This window comes from Strix aluco, chromosome 9, assembly GCF_031877795.1.
Source record: "Strix aluco isolate bStrAlu1 chromosome 9, bStrAlu1.hap1, whole genome shotgun sequence".
NCBI classification, from domain to species: domain Eukaryota; kingdom Metazoa; phylum Chordata; class Aves; order Strigiformes; family Strigidae; genus Strix; species Strix aluco.
The window spans coordinates 22,217,273-22,233,887 of NC_133939.1; the positions used below are offsets into that span (position 1 = coordinate 22,217,273).

Genomic DNA, 16,615 nt, shown 5'->3' on the forward strand with positions numbered 1-16,615 from the left:
ACAGCATCTGCTTTGGGGAGCAAAACGAGCTGAAAGCAAACTCAAACAGCAGTGTGAGTTGTGGGGCTGGGTGAGCGACTGTCCTGGAGCAAGGGAAGCTCTGGGACCAGACATGCCACAGCCACACCACTGAACATCCATCCCCCCGTGCTTTTGCAGAGCTGTGCTCAGTCCCGGGTTACCGAGCTGTGTCCCTGCCAGTGGTGCAAGGCCTACCCTGCGTTCATGGCTGCTTCTCTGGGTCCTGTTCGCCTGCGTGGTGCCGCAGGGAGATGGCTGGCAGCAGGGAGGTGGCTGGTGTGGCAGAGGGTGTTTCTCAAACAGCCAGCCTGCGAACCTCCATGCTGCCAGCCTCGAGTCACGCTGATGGGCAGAACCTGCCGTAAGCATGAGGCAGCCCCACAGGTTGCTCCGGAGCTGGTGAGCACCCACCAAGCACCTCAGCCCACTGCAAAGAGCAACCCAGGAACCTTGGCCCAACCACCAGCCTCAGCACTGGGCTCCCATGCTGGCACGAGCAAAACCGCGTCTGAGAAGATGTTGAGCGTGTGTAAGTACTCACAGGCACAAGACCTCAGCACTGTCCATCTCTTAGGCCTACTGGGACAAGTTCTTGTGCCCTTGTGTCTCCCTTAAACCAGTGACAACCCCACAGGTGCCTGCTGCCAGCCGGGAGAACTGGAGCAGGGCTGGCTGCCTGCAGAAACACCTCAAGTCACAGTTGCTTAAAACATCTTGAGGCAACTCCTACAAGTTCAGGTCCTCCTCGACCAGGGATTTATTTTTTCTAGTCATCATATAAACAGAATTAAAAGGTCAGTGCTGCCCCCACACGCTTACAAAAGCTTTTGGCTGGAATGGCTTGAGAAAGATAGGGAGATATGGAGGGAATACTTTAATAATATATTAGTTCTGCATAACTGTGGTCTGTTTCCCTGTCACAAAACAAACAAAGAAAAAACTTTCCTTGATTTCTGCTTAAAAAAACTTAAGAGAAAAATATTCACAGATTTGCCCACATCGATTTCACAGTTGTGTTTAAAGCAATTTCTGCAAAACCAGTTTGTAGTACAGTTACACTGGTGCTTAGGGATGGTTTAGCTTGATTTTTTATTTTAGGGAGACATTGATAACTTGATGGTCCCCTCAAAATCAACTACAAAACAATCTTCTTTTCACATAGCCCACCTGTGTCTAGCCCATGTAGCCTGTATAATGCACATGGTGATTTTTCTGAGGGCAGACTTTTCCTTGCTTTTTAATTTTTTTCTCTGTCCATGTCTGCACAGCCACAGAAAGGCTCATGGAAACTGAAAGTTGAAACACAAAGCAGAGGAGTTACAACGAACTCACTTTACTCCAAGTAGTACCAAGTGACCATGTGAAGTGATGTACAAAAAACCAAGCTATTTTTCTCGCTAATCTTTTCAGCATCAGGGATGTTAAGGTATCCTTCCTGGTAGGGGGTGAGACTCAGATGTCATGCTGAAGAATGATGTGTATGTCCCTTTAAAAACTTTGAACAGAAACTAGTTTAAATTTGAATCTAAAAAGAAAAAGTAAGCTGGTTTCAACCTGGAACTGGCTAAGATGTTTCATGCAACATCTATGTCAGGAAAAGAATAGTTTCTTTTAAATCTAAATGTTGCTTTTGATCATTTGCAGTTGCAAAAGGTTAAAACACTGCTTTATTTTCTTAGCACAGACTGCTCATTTCACTCCAGGATTACAGCAGCAAGAGCCAAACCCTGCAATGGGGTAGAGACGATGCTTGGGAATCTCCTTTATTTCTGGCTCAGTTTGGCCCTGTGCACCAAAACCACGCCCCACAGCTGATAAACTTGTTTCACGAAAGCAATGTTTGCCCTAGACACCACCCACCTCCCCACCCGCCCCATGCAGGTAAGACAGTGCAAGCAGGACATGGGCTGGTGCAGGCCACCACTGCCCACCCAATCTCAGTGACAGTGAGGGGTTTCACCAGCTCCAGTCTGCCCAAACAGTCCGGAGGGTGCCCCTGGGGTCCCCATGGGGCTTCAGCAGGTGGCAGCCTCAGCGGGTCTCCGCTGCTCTAACCCCACACCGAGCCAAGTCTGCGGGCCAAGCGGGCAGAAAGCCATCCCCTTGTTCTGTCGAAGGGAGGTCAGGATGGGAAGGTGATGCGAAGGAAGATGGAGGGCAGGATGGAAGGTGCCATGAGGGATGAGGGCACAGGGAGGTGCAGGCAGTAGGGTATTGCAGAAAACCCCCATTACATCAAGCTGGGCTCCCATGAAAGCTCAGCCTAGGCAGAAGGAAGAAGCAAAGCTTCACCTTGACCTCTAACATTGACCATGTCATTTGCTGGGCCCAGTTTTTGTCCATGTACAAAATCCACTTACAGGGTCACAGTATAGCAGTGTATGAAGTACCAGCCAGGTTTCCTCTTTGCACAGGAAAAACTAAGTTTCATCTTTCAGGAGGATTTTTTTTTTCCATACAAGAGGGTTCAGCTTTCAAATGAAGCTTGTAAAACTTTCTTTGTCCAATTCTCTGTAGATATTTTTTTGCAGCCCACGAAGGAAACTTTGCCACAATAAATTTCATTCAGTCTTCATTTCAGTCTTTGCTGGAGACTCATTTGAATGCATCCCTTAAACAAACTACTCTTCTTGCCCAGGCTTCTTTCAGCTTTACATGTCTTGAATATAAAATCTACCAACAGGGACACAGGTAGCTGAGGGCTTTAGCAGAAAAAAATTAAATCAAAATCCAAATCATCAAACTCAGAGAGTACCAAGACCAGTAGTGGGGCTGTAGAAGAGATTGACTTGTAGGAACAATAGAACTTTTGATCCCACTTTCTTTAATTAGCCTCGTAACATGGGATCGGGTACCAAAATCATAACTAGAAATATATAAATGTCATAAAAACACACAAAAGCTAATACAAAAATATTTTAATGTTATCTGATCGGAAATTCCATTTTTAGGAACATAACAATTACAAATGGCACCATTACTTTGTAAACATCTTCCCTCAAATCCTTTGAAATGTCAATGCAGATTTTAAATACAGTTTCACGAAGAAAACAATGTAGAAAAAGAACAAATAGCTACAACACATTTGAGAAAAGTCCTGAAACTAATTTTAAAAGGACATGAACTTATGATAAAAATACTTGTGGAAGAATGGCATGTTTGGTTTCTTTAACAATCCTGAAATTTTCCTAGCAGGAAAGCTGCATGGGCACTCTCTGTACCATCCCTCATTAATTTCATTTATTAGGTTGTTTGCCATTAGGTAATAGATGTGAAGTATAAACAGCCAGTGGGAGTTCTGAAAAAGGTATATTAAATATCAGAAGGAAAATGAGCAAGATTATATAAAATGGAGCCTGATCCTGCTAACCCATGCTCCTCCGAGCAATCCTCTTTCTTTTCTACTTACTGTACAGTGTAAGAGCTTCAGGATTAAGTCAGATCTTGAAACTGTAATTCCATTTATTTGGAGAGGCAAACGTACCTTTTGCTCAACATAAACGTTTTCATTTAAAAGGAGGTTGTCAAGTCTGAAAGCGTATTAAATTCATGTTTAGAAGAAACTTCGTGCACAGTTTCACACAGGCCAGGGGGCTGTGCAGAGCTGTAGGGATGGGGTGGATCTCGGCAACTCCAGCACCCAGACCAGCCCCAGAGCTGCTCTCCCCAGCCCCGGTCACCATGTGTCCAGCAGCAGACAAGCAAACACCCACTGCGCTCACGCGCCTGGATGCACATGACGGATGTGGATGCAACACTGCCAGAGACCCTTCGGATGTTCAACACCTGCAGGAACTCCAGGAGCTCCTGCTGACGTGCTGCACCCCAAGAGCCCAGCTGGCCCCAGTGCAACCCCTTCGCCACCAAAGTTGCTTCTGCTCCAAGTCAGCAGTGGGAAGAATGCTCCTGGAATTTCAATAGCGCATCCTCAACTGTCACAAGGCTGGTGGGGTGCTGACAGCGCTGCAACGCGTTACGCTTGCTTGGGATGGGAAAGAGCAGCTCATGAAATAAGCAGCAGGCACCACACAAAACCAGTCTGCCATACACTTAAAGTTTATGTTAAGTCATCCATCACTGAAACTTCCACTTGAAAACAGGCATGCCAGCAACAGTCCATGCATGCACACATGTATGTGCACACAGATCCACACAGAGTTTGCTGTTTAATTTTATACAGGTTTTGTTTCCTCTTGAGTTATCTCCTGTAGACAGAAAAGACAGAACAGAATGTAATTTACTGTTCACAACAGTTTTCATACACAAGTTACCAGCGAAAAGAAATCATAGCAACCTGTAGCCCCTTTTTCACCTGTATTAGTAAACAGCTGATTCTGAACATACTTTTTTTGCTTTGCTTTTTGCAAGCCTCAGGTCTGAGTTTTGTTACATTTTTAAAATTGCATCAGAAATGTAATTTCTCTGCAAGAAAAAGCCAAATCATCCTTTAAGAGTCATTCTTAATTAAATAGCATCGTATATAGTTCCCTGCAAAGGACTAAAAATATCCTGCTTTGATTAGCCTTTTTTTTTACATTTCATCCAGCTCAGGAGTACTGCAAAATAAGTCAGCAGTTGTCAGCCTTTCACAAATAATATACTTTCTAAAAGAAGAGTTTTTTTAATAGTTTGGATTCAGTTAATGGATGAATATCATTGATTCATATATCCTTTTTTTAAAGAAAACTGGCTTGAGCCATTAAATAAGCCAAAATAAGTCATTTTTTATCCCCAAATTAGTTAACTGCTTTTCTTAAGAGAGCACTGAGGCATATTTTGCCTCAGTTCAATATGAACCAATTAATTTCCCCCAATTTCAGTTGGTTAGATATGAAAATCTCAGGATTTACTCAGCTTTTTTCAGTGTCTTAAGTGTAAGAATAGAGTTGGGTTACTCATCTTTACCTCTGTCAAAGAACAGTTAGAATATAGACCTTCTAGCAGAACACTATGAAAATATAAAAGCAGTAACTGATTCCCAGGAAATTCAGAAAACATCCTTTTCTAATGATTCAAGGTATTTTTGTGGAGGCATATTATTTACTATTTTTAGCTTTTCCCACTGTCTAGCTTGTCTAATTGCTCCTTGTGTGAGTGCTCTGGCCCCGGGGGTTATTTTGCAGCTCTAATTGCAAAGGGAAGGATTACATGGCTTTGCTGGTGCTAGAGGTGGGGCTCAAACCCTTAGAAAAAACTCCCTCCCCTGATTTCATACCTACCCAGCACATTCACTCAATTTGCTGGTCTCATCTATAACTTCAAATGTTTTGCTGACAACATGATCACAGGTAGGTAACTGCTGTATGTTGCCTACTATCTGGGGAGCAGGTCCATCCAAAAAGTGCTCTGCTCTTGATAATGGCCATGTGATATATAACATTATTTCACATGAAATGCACAAAGACCAGTGTTCTCTGCTACAGACCCATCTGCTTATACAGTAAAAGTACACAGTGATTACGAGAGATGTTACCTTTGTCATTTTCGTTGAGAAGTCATGGACAGATTCCCATAAAGTCCTCCTCGTTGCAACTCTAGCTGGACATCCTGGAAAGAAGCAAGTAGTAGTGACATCAGGCTCCATGTTCGAAATGGGCACTGACCACAGAATTTTGATTATAAATGTACCTACCTACCTACCTACCCACCTACCCATCTATCTAAGTTTGGGAAATCAAAATGCCAGATTACTTTGACTTTGTAAATCACCAAAATGCCACAATTGGAACTCATAGTGCCAGACTACCTAAACTTCTCTACCTAAACTTTAAGAAGATGAGAAAACAATTTTGAATCATAGAATCATAGAATACCAGGTTGGAAGGGACCTCAAGGATCATCTGGTCCAAACTTTCCTGGTCAAAGCACGGTCTAGACAAGGTGGCCCAGTCCCCTGTCCAGCTGAATCTTAGAAGTGTCCAATGTTGGGGAATCCACCCCTTCCCTGGGGAGATTATTCCAGTGGTTGATTGCTCTCATTGTGAAAAATTTTCTTCTTGTGTCCAATTGGAATCTCCCCAGGAATAACTTGTACCCATCACCCCTTGTCTTTTCCATGGGGCTCATTGTAAAAAGGGAGTCTTCATCTTCTTTGTAGCCACCCTTTAAACACTGGAACATAGTGATAAGGTCTCCCTTAAGCCTTCTTTTCTCAAGGCTGAACAAACCCAGGCTTTCCTCATATGGCAGGCTTCCCAGTCCTCTGATCACCTTTGTGGCCGTTTTATGCCCAGATTTAGTTAACACCATTTTGTGGATATACACAAGGGCTCTTTGGAACATTTTTACCTCAAACCACTGGGTAACTTTACCAAGCAGCAGCCTGGCAGAAGCACCTCTCATTTCAGAGCTTAAGGCTCTGACAACTCACAGCATAGCTCCCCAAGAGGTCAGGGGAGGAGAAAGAAAGATAGATCTCCTGCAGAAAAGTGGAAAAACTCAAATCTGAGACCTTGCCTTGTCTACAAAAACAGTACTTGCAGTTTGGCCCAAGCCTGAATTTGTCATTTAAATAGCCCTTGTCTATACAAATGTTAGGAGACAGTCCAAGCACCGTCACAGCCTGGCACATCACTGTGAAAAAGCAGTCACTGTCATCTCCTGCAAGGAGCAGCAGTCCTCCAGAGCAGCATCTATCTGAAAATAATTTTGTTTTCTTGTGCAATACAAACTTTAGCACAAAGGTCTGGTCTATGGGAGCAGTTGTACAACACGCAATAATCTGAATTCCTGGTCTGAAATGTTCTGCAGGCAGTTGAAGGGTCCAAGGCTGAGATCGTAAAGCACCAATGTAATAACAGCTATGTGATTATTAGGAACTACTGATGTCTCAACACGTGCAACATCTTACATTATACTTCACAGACATCATTTAAATTCACAGGCCTATAAGCAGTTTCAGTGAGGAAATATTATACTCACATAAACATTTACAGGAACGTGTGAAAAAATGGTAGAAATTAAGACAAATGATTTTTCACCTATTACTGATTTGAGGTTTGTTTGGGGTTTTGCCTCTTGGGCGATACAAGTTTCTAAATATTCCACCAGGCTCTAAATCAGTAACATTTGGGATGCTCTGTTCCTCCTGCATGCCTCAGATACACATGGGTTTGCTCTGTGTCTTGTGCTTGCTCTGCAGCCCATGTGATGTTTTGTTTACTCACTGCACAAGCAGATATGTGCAACAGCCATTCCCTGGCAGAACGACTTGACTCTGAGTCCACCGCTTTCTTATGCTGGAGTCTGCAAACATTGGGCAGCCAATGTGTTCCCCTCCTCCCTGTTCAACTACCCTCTGTGTTTTGGGTTCAAAGTGAAACTATCCCCAGACTCAGGGACCTCAAGAGAGCAGCACTCGGGAAACGCAGGGAGAGACATCGAGGGCACGAGCGTATTATCAGAAAGAATTTGAGTGCTCCCAGCAGCCCAGCAGCAAATTAGAAAGTTTTGGCTCCCAAGAATGAGTTGTGTTGTTTGTTCCTGCATACTGCAGCTGCTCGTCCCTCTCCCTCCCCACCCCCCTCCTTTGGGTGGTTTATTACACACAAGCTACTAATGAATGGGAGCCGCTGTTTTACAGTACACCACACTTACAGGACTTATCTCTAGGCCTACCACAGATTTGACTGATCAACAGCAGGGCACCACCATCATAATTCTTCCTAGAAACAGGAGGATAAAAAGGGGTTTGTTGGAGGTTGGCTGTGTCTGCAGAGAATCCTGCCTGCAGGGCCTGCTGATGCCATCGCTAGCTGCTATGGTCTTTGGCCTAATAAGGTACAGAAACAAAGATTGTTCACTTGTTCAAGAATACTAAAGTACCCAAGTGACGGAAAGTGGAGGCAGCAGGGCACACATCCAAGTGGGATTAAGGCCACAAGTGCAACGTTACAGGGCTGACTGGGTGGCAGAGGGAATATCTGCCTCTAAAAAAAAAATACAGTTCAAACATAATTTATAACATGTCACTCACAGTCAGAGGTGGCTGTCATTAAGAGTTAAATGTTGCACTGTGTTCAACTTATTCTGATAAGAATTCTCTAAGCTGCTTATGTGTTATCATAACTCATGAGTAACCAGAGCGTAGGCATGGGGCCGGGGGGCAGTCTCTCTGGGACAGGATGGGACCCAGGCTGGGAGGCAAAAACACAGGAGCAGAGCTGGACTGCTGGTACCTCAGCGTAGTGTGCCCACGGTCTGCGCACTCCAAGGACTCTGCAGTGAGTTTTAGAGCCTGCCAAGCCCATAATACTTGTCAAGGTCCAAACTCTACTTGGACAGATGCACCTTTTTTTACTTTTATGCACTTCTCCCAGCTAGGGAGCCAGGCAGTAACACCAAGATGGTCTAAAACAGTGCAGTCAACCTCTGTTCAACTGGACCCAAGAAACAGCCAGAGAAGGTCTGGGTACAGTAAGGCTGTCTATGGAGGATGAATTCACCATAGCTGGGCGGCTTAAGCATTGGCATTGAAGGAGGAAAAAGTGACCAATGTTGTAGCCAAATAAAAAGCCCTTAAGTTAATATTGCTCACTGGAGATGGGACTGGGAACCCAACAGAAGAGCAGGGAAGCAGCTCCCTTGGGGACAATATTAAATGCTGCTGACTGGCTTGGCAGTTTTGAAGCAATAGGATTGTTTTCTCTGGCTTAGGGAAACCCAGCAACAGACCCCACTGAAGTTCAAGGAGCTAGATCAGGCCAAATCCCACTAAACTTTACAGGCTTATTAAGGAAATCTTTCCCCACAATTTTCCCCCTACCTCATTTTGGGTGTAAAGGGAAAAACCTGTGTGGAATAAGAGGAATTAACAGTCATAGCAGCCTGTCCATTTTCATAGGTCTTTCAATAGCAAGACAGTTCACAGCACAAATATCTGCTGTAATTCCCGGTAAGGAGCATTTCTCCGGTGCAACTTGTTCAGAAAGCAGCAGTTTGTTTACTCCCTGGCTTGGGCTGCCTGGATCACATTACACCTGCTGGTGCTGCTGGTAACGTGGGAGGTTGGTTTTAAACTGGCACTGTTGCTTTTATAAAGCCTTTAATGTCACAGGCTTTGGCTATGCTTGAGATCTCACCCATCAAGCCAAGGCTTAAGGGAGTTTGGACTGAGACATCCCAGTCCCCCATTCCCCCGTCACTCAAGTCAACAACCACAGCTTTGCTGCGGTAGGTGTGGGAGAAATGTTTCAGTACCTGCTCTCCATGACAGAACAGCCACCCCCACCTTTACACAGTTACTGATATAACCTTTTTCTGGCCTTTCCAACTGTGTTTCTTAGTTACGCTCTTACACTGGGGTCTTGCAGTGTATCTGTCCCCGAGTGCCCTGCCAGGCACCAGAGGATGAGCCACAAATGTGAAGGTACAGGGAGTCATGAAGGACACAGCATTCACTATCAGGCCTGGGAAGGCAGTGAGCAGTCTCTGCATGGCTTTGCCCTGGGTGCAAACAAGAGAGAGGGCATTGGAGTACCAGTGATGGAAGGTCTTCAACAGTTTCCATGCCCTCAAAGCATGGTTCCCCAGCCTGTTCTTGCTGCCTCTCCATAGCTTTCAAACCTACTCCAGTCAAGGGAGAAAGAACTCCTGAACACCACCCCTGCCTGAACACTGTCCCTGCTTCCCTGAAGCATCATTTCGTTATGTTATCTGTGCCTGGCCTGGCTAAGAACCAAGGGTCTCCAATTTGTCCACACTACTTCAGAAACACTCTAGAAAGTTCCCAGTTTTCTGGGTACCGAGCTGAAATGCAGACATCTTACTGGTTACCGCAGCGTTGTTTTCAGACGAGTTTGAAAGCTGACGGGTTAATCACAGCAAGTTCTTGGTATCCAGAAGTGGCTGCTTTGTGTATGCCCACAGGACGCTGCAGGACACTGCGGGCAGGGCTGTGGAGGCTACAGGGGCTGCACGCTCTCTGTGCAGACAATGACGTGATGCCGAAGCGCATTTCTGTCTCTGGCCTCGGCATCTCTCTCTGGGGTGTTTCAGGCTCTCCAGCCGTTGATAACCGCAAACCGCTGTCCTCACAGAGACAGTTCACTGTAGCCACCTCTCTCCACGGAGAACCGAGATGAGGTGGGAGCTGCATGCACCCATCCTCCCACCCAGCCACAGCAGCATCTGGAGCACACCTCCACGTGGGAGGTGAACACACGGAAACCTGTTTGTGTGCGTGTGTCCCCACAGCGGGATGCATTTGCCTTTTGTGCAGCCTTAAAAGGGTGCATGTTTAAATACATTTGTCTGGATGCAAGTTACAGTAAACAATCACATTTTAGCAAATAAAAGTTAAAAATAGATGTAACTGATCTGTGAAGACATGTTTTACCCAGCTCTGACTTCTGTTGGATACCTGAGTAGAGGCAGATAGTAGATTAACTAATTAACTATGCGGCTGCAGAGACCATAAGGGCTTGCAGAGGAACAATTAGTCCAGAATATGCATTTTATAAAATTGAACCTTTTATAAAACTTACAATACAGCTAGTGACAAAGATTTCTTCAAGTAAGTATTTCCCTCTGATCTTTGTCACATGGGTTTTGCAGTATCTTGTCAGTATGTGAGAACATGAAAACATGAAAGACGATTTTTCAGCAAAAATGAAACTCACTGGTTTATCTTCACCATCTGTATGGAGTGTAAACAGAGAGAAAAAACAAATAAATACTGAAAAATACATTTGTTTTAAATATATGTGAACAAAGAGTTTGACACATTTGCAGTATGTAATACTGGTTTTAAAACATGATTTTAACCACCTGACACATTCAGTCAAATACAGAAAACTCTCCAGGTTGTATTTGCATTCTGGAAGAGCAGTTACAAAAGAAAGTGTAAGTGCAGCAAATCATTCTGAAAATAAACTGATTTAAACAGAGAATGAGTTCTTCCTGAATGGTTGCAGCACGACTGACTTTGTAGTATTACTTGAAAAAGCTGCAAGTATCTTATTTTTCCCCATAAAAGAGACCCACTTTGGGAAGGACAGACCGACAGTTTGGTCTACGCTCCAAGAAACCATGAGAAGAAAACACTTCTAAGAGCACAACATTTTCAGTTAGGCCTCTTTTTTCTCCAATATTCAGTGAAATTCCTAACGCAGTTCATAGTCTTTATTTAAAAAAAAAAAAAAAAAAAAAAAAAAAAAGCAATAAACGATGGAAGAAAACCAAATCCATTTTCCAGGCAGTGACACTGCCACTTTAACAGTTTCCCACTGTACTTGGGGTTAGTTGCCAGAGAAGCCTTGTTCAGCCTATTTGGGGGCCCCATGAAATGCTGCAAGCGTTACTGAAATGAGCACTTGTCTTTTGTTGTGCTGCATGCTAGCACCATACAGTGCTGAGCTGATAAATCCACTTTTTCTAACACAAGCATTTTTCAAACAAAACTACCATGAGACTGATGAGTAATGCCAGCTTGCCAAAAAAAAAAAAAAAAAACACCACACCCCCCCACAACCGCTGCTGACACTGACAGCTGTTAAATTCACATATTCACAAAATGAGATGGGTTACATAACTGGAAACTACAAGAGCAACTCACCGGTGAGAGGAACTGCTAAGCAAGGCGTAACGGCGGCTCAGGAAGGAATAGATCACACATTTCGATGTGAGCTGGCCCACTAATGACCATGATAAAGCTGGGCACTGCCTGGAGCACATAAAGGTTACCGGGCACTCGAGACCGTTCATCATCAGGCTGTTTGTAGTTTGTTCAGGGTTGGTTTTTTTTTTTCAGCAAAGCGAGAATGCTTGTGGAAAAAAATACATCAGCGCTGCTATGTATGTTAAATTACAAGGGTAATTTAAAAGCCCAGATGTCGCTACATGCAAGGCCTGAAGCCAAAGCCTGACTCTAAAAGGCTGATCGGCAAATCTTCAGCAGCCAGCAGTGGAGAAGGTGGAGAGTGTTAGGTAGAGTCAGGTTTGACAAAATCTAGGTAGCTTTTAATTTGCATCAAATCTTTCAGACATATAAAAGCACTTTGCAAAGTTGTTATTATTCTTATTTTATGGACAAAGAGCTGAGCTCTGGAGAAGGTCTGTAATCTGCCCAAGGCAGGGCAGGAAGGCAGTGGCAGAACATCACCCGATCACCAGACCACCTGCCTTTATTTCAGTATCTATTTCTAGATTGGTTTGAAAAACTTTGACAAAAGTGTCTGATTCTGGAAGAGCCATGGGGCAGATGATGGAGGAAAGGCATCATTAAGGGCTTCTGAGAAATGACAGGCTGTGGAGCTGGTGTAACAGCGCAGAAGAAGCAGCAGTGCAGGGAAGATGGCAATGTCTGCAGAAGCTGCCAGACCCTCATGTGTTGCTGAGATTGCCAGAAATGGGGTTCTGAAGGGGGCTGAGCTGGAGATAAATCAAAGCAGAAAACAATGGGTGTCTGTATGAATAGCAATAAAAAAATCCTGTAATTAAACCACCACTAACTTCAAGCTAAATTTTATACATCCTGAATAAGCTACACCTCCATTTTTTCTGCTCATGGCCAAATTCATTCTTGTTATATAGTTAGAGATTTTATTTTTTTTATAAAAGGAATTTAACCTGAAGGAGAAACAACACATAGAAACTTTCTTATAAGCAAGTGTGCCTGTTCATCAAACAAGAACTGAACTTGAAATGACCAACTAAATGCATAAAGTTCCACACGCTTTATCATGTTACCTGTTATAAAGTAGGTTAATACAAAATCAAGATGCACAGACAAATCAGGAAAAAAAAAAAAGAAACACAGAAATGAACGTTTTGAGAATGATGTCACCTAAGCCAGTGTGTAGGTACAGTCTGCTGCGTAGGAGAGCAGTGAAAGCATAAACAGAATACTAGATGTGCATTAAGCCCCAAACTGAAATAGCTGTGAACAATGGCAAAGTCCAGTTGCTCTTGGAACCTTAATGTAAGGAAACATCCTTATAAAAGATGAGTGAGACAATAGTGGGTCTATAAATGACAGTCCCGTAGGCAGGGAAGGATTAAGAACTTCCTATAGTTCCTAAAGTATCAACCTACATTGTAACCCTTCCACAAAGGCTGCCGTAAGTGCTTTCTCTGACTTAGTCCACCCAGAATAGGGAAAAGCATCAGAATTAGTTTGACTTTTCCTCTGCACGCCAGCCACACACACACTCAAAGCAGAGAGAAGTAAAAGGAGAAGGAAATGCAGGACTTGTTCAGGACCTTCTGCCAGCGCACCTGAGAGTCCCGGCGCTCGCTTGCCCTCCCTGCTTCCTCCAGAACGCGCAGACATTTGCCAGTCCCAATCCAGGCTGTGGCAACGTGCTGCTTTCCAGAGCAGTGCTTCTCTGTCTCTGTGGAGCGCTGGGAACGTGGGGTTTAGGTACAAGCAAACACAAATGAGGCTGAGGCTTCAGTGTTCATTTATTACTTTTATTTTCTTCATTTTATTTTGAAGTGGGTTTTTTTGGTTGTTTTTCTTTTGCTTGCTCGCATGAGTAATAAAGTGCATCCATTTAACTGGGCATGTATTTAATTTGAAAACATTCTCAAAATACCTTCTAATGCCTCATGGACCACAGGCTGAGACACATTCCTGTAAAGCAGACATCCTCAGAGCTTTCTGGCTAGTAGATTACTCTCAGCTCTCAGATTTTCTTGCAGACTGCCACACACTCTTCTCGTCAAAATTTTAATTGAAGACTATGAACATTATTATTTAATACAGTTCCACAGACCACCTGCAGCAAACTTGCTAAGGCCTCATGGATTATCAGTGATCCATAGGATAGAGGCTGGGAACCATGAGAGCCTTTGGTGATTCTGACCGTTCATCTCTAACACTGTATTAAGCCCATTCATATATATCACTCTGTTAAAATTAAAAGAGCCTGCACTTCAGAAAATATTTCAAGGAATCAAATGAATCTGAGTGACCGCTTCACTGAGCTGGAGGGGAAGAGGAAGGCGAATAGTCCCTCTAACTACTGCTACCGCTAACATGCGTGCCTCTAGGCACTCCACATCCCAGGGTGTGGATGAACAACTGAACAACATGAAGAGGTACAAAAGATGCAAGCCCAGGACCTGTTTCAAGTGACATTTGTATATTTGCAGTTGATTATAAATTCAATAGGATCTACAGAAATAAACACTAAAGAATTTGCAGCAAGTCCAAGTTCTTGAGATCCCTTTGTTGTTCCCTCTGCCAACGATTCCCCATTCCAAGCCTGAGGCTGTGGGGCAAATCTGGGGCAATTTTGGTCCAAAAGTTCCAGTGGAACAGTTGTATCATCTGTTTTAGAAGTGATCCCATTTGTCAGGTAGAACTGGTGTACTGTATGCTCACATTACAAAGAAGACACAAGTATTTAAAAAAAAAAAAAAAAAAAAGCTGCTAAAAATTCTGCAGATACTTTTGCAAATATTGAAGATTCACCTTCCAGCTGCTCACCATTCCTATTTTCAAATGTTTTTTTCTGAAAACCAAGAAAACATGCTGGTCCTCACTGAGGGCTGTAGGCTATGTCTTGCCAAGCATAGTCACACAAGGCACTCCCCTGAATCAACACACTTGCTAATGTGAATAAATTGTTTTCAGCATAGTTCTGTTAAAAACCAACAACAGCAACAAACTACGATTAGTATTCAGAGTGGAATTAGCTAGAGTGTCACCACTGATATCTGCATGTGCAGGTCTGGGCCCTCAATTATTTTAGGGCACAGTTCTGCCCCCCACCCCCCACCCCGCTTCTTATTCCTAGTAATTAAGCTCCTGCTCTTCAAATAACCCCACCAGAGCAGATCATGCCAACTCTATGAGAGGTAAAACCTTGGCCAACAGGCATCCATGGATTTTGGAGGACTTTCTGCAGAGCAAGGTGTTACAGTGAGTAAAAGCTAGAGAGACTCTTGCTGTTGTAACCTACGGGACTTCTCAGCAGTACAATGATACTTAGCAGGTAGAGCAGCTCAGACTCTCATCCTGACCCATCTTTAATAGCCCCGTCTCTGCACAGCTCCTCCAAATCAGGGGAACTGCTCAACAGGTAAGTGACTGGGAAGAAAGACCCTCTTTTGCGACGCACAAGAAGTGTTTGGGCAAGATTCCCGCTGGGATAAATTTGCATAATTTTTCTAAGACTGGGAGCAAATATTAATGCAATTTTCTTCCTTCAGAGCAGTTTTAAAGTCACTTAAAGTCTGAGAGTGTTTTCCACCTGGGAGACTGGACTTTGCTCCTCGGTGTAGCTCCACTTACTCATCTGATGACTGCCGGTTACTCATGTGAGCAATGCATGCAGAGATGAGGTTTTGTAGAAGCAGGAATAAAACACAAAAGCAAACCCACTTGCTCAGAAGGGCAAGTTTCTAGATTTGATAACAAAATCAGATCTCTGCAGCAGCCTCTCCCTCCCCCACACAGTTTGTTGTTTAAAATCTTAAAGGAAAAAATATTGTATTCTCTGTAAATATGATCTTAGCATGACCACAGTTTTCTTCTGCAAAAATGCCTAACCATATTTGTGGCTTGTCTATTTGTATTACAAATCAGTAAAGGAACTAGCCTGTGAAACTCTCACACTTTCATTCCACATTATTCTGAATGTTACTTCATTTCCTACTTTAAAAATTAGACAGAATAAGAGTCTTTTGAATGTAAAAAGAATGCACATATTAGAGAAGTTACGTCCTAAAATAAACAACCCACTTTAATAAGCAGCTTCCTGGGTTTTATGATATTAAGGAAAAAAACATTCTTCATAGACATCTAGTTTAACACGTCAGTCAGCTTCATTTACAAGTTCAAAATCCAGAGGTAGATAAAATAATAGTTCGGTCTGGAATATATAAAGTGCCAATTTTTCATATATTAATGCACTGAAATACTTGATACAATGTCGTCAGGAAAGAAAAAAAAAGTTGCCAGAGGAGTTTATTTAAGGAACAGTTACTGCTAATAAAAACTTTCCACTAACAAGGATTTTTGAAATAGTTTTTTAATATGCTTTTAATGACCTCTACTCTTCATACCTACCTCCTTGCTTCCAAAACTGTTTGTACTGTCCCCAATAACACTCAGTGGAAAGCTGTCGTTCCTGGCTAAATCCTTGCTTAGGTTGGATGCTATGCCTCCGTTAGACAGGGTCACAAGGTCACAATCGATTTTGGAGGCCACCTGGAGAGTCCAGGCCGTGAACTGACTCAAAAAATTTATATCAGAGCTGGAATGGTCCACCTCCCAGGGCTCAGCCTGCGCTAACACCCCAACCGCAGGATGGAGCCTGCCAGGCCCAGCTCAGAGAGAGGCCAGAGTTGTTGACCCCGTTAGCTGACCTCTTCAAACTTCAGGAGAATTTTTCTGGCAGTTACCACGGTGACTGGGCACTCCAAGCTTATCCTTCTTACTGAAAAAAAAAAAAAAAAAAAAATTAAGAGGAAAAAAATGTTAAAACCTACCTTGTAGGGATGTCTATCAGGAATCAAATACGTAAATGTTTTAATTGTTTGCTTCTCTCCTTGGGCTGCTCTGGTTCTAACTGCTACATCTGAAGTATCAAGAAAGCAGTTTGGCGAAAAACAGTTTGACTTCTGAAACAGTAATGTTCAGTGGATT

General features: G+C 43.4%; 1 long non-coding RNA gene across 2 annotated transcripts in view; it reads right to left on the bottom strand.

The window, feature by feature from the left end:
- Positions 1-2,924: 2,924 nt before the first annotated feature.
- LOC141927197 (uncharacterized) overlaps positions 2,925-16,615 on the bottom strand; it is a 49,340-nt gene continuing 35,649 nt past the window's right edge. For both annotated transcript variants that reach the window (XR_012624322.1, XR_012624323.1), the window contains exons 3-6: positions 16,037-16,406; positions 10,506-10,657; positions 5,495-5,568; positions 2,925-4,226 (exon numbers count right to left, since the gene is read on the bottom strand). This is a non-coding gene — a long non-coding RNA (uncharacterized LOC141927197). The remainder of the gene's footprint in view (positions 4,227-5,494; positions 5,569-10,505; positions 10,658-16,036; positions 16,407-16,615) is intronic.